Here is a 720-nt window from a genome sequence, read left to right on the forward strand (position 1 = left end):
CTCTTGCTCAGGCTGGTCTCAAATCCCTGACCTTGAGCGATCCACTTGCCTCGGCCTCCCAGAGTGCTAGGATTACAGGTGTGAGCCACCGCGCCCAGCCTCAATGAAGTGTTTTTTAATTAAGGTAGTATATATTGTTTTTGTAGACATAAGGCTACTGCACACTTAATAAACTACAATATAGTATAAACATAACATTTATATGCACTGGGAAACTAAGAAATTTGTGTTGCTCGCTTTATTGCGATATTCCCTTTATTGCAGTAGTCTGGAACTAAATGCACAGTATCTGAGGTATGCCTCTAAATATGATTTCAATGGAAAAACACAGAGCAAAATAACTATAAAAAATAACTGAACCACAGATGAAAGACTCCATAATCAGCTCTCCATATTCTTACCACTATGTCCTTGAGTAATATTTGTAATTTGATAAATCAATAACCATAAAATGATACATTCAGGTAACACTTTCAGCAACAGACTTTTAAATTTGTACTTTCAGTGCTATATATTTACAACAATTTTGTCCTATGTTAAGAAAGTATGACATTAGGAATTTCTAAATCATTAACTGTCTCAGGTAAAACAAAATTTGTATTAAGCATTTAAAAACGTAAATTGAGGCCGGGCGCGGTGGCTCACGCCTGTAATCCTAGCACTCTGGGAGGCCGAGGCAGGTGGATCGTTTGAGCTCAGGAGTTCAAGACCAGCCTGAGC

At 38.1% G+C, this 720-nt stretch overlaps 1 protein-coding gene across 2 annotated transcripts in view; it reads right to left on the reverse strand.

The window, feature by feature from the left end:
- Positions 1–720, reverse strand: part of RPRD1A (regulation of nuclear pre-mRNA domain containing 1A) — an 89080-nt gene that overhangs the window by 34238 nt on the left and 54122 nt on the right. The gene's annotated exons all lie outside the window — the stretch shown is intronic.

This window comes from Propithecus coquereli, unplaced genomic scaffold (genome assembly GCF_000956105.1).
Source record: "Propithecus coquereli isolate 6110/MARCELLA unplaced genomic scaffold, Pcoq_1.0 Scaffold51, whole genome shotgun sequence".
NCBI lineage: Eukaryota > Metazoa > Chordata > Mammalia > Primates > Indriidae > Propithecus > Propithecus coquereli.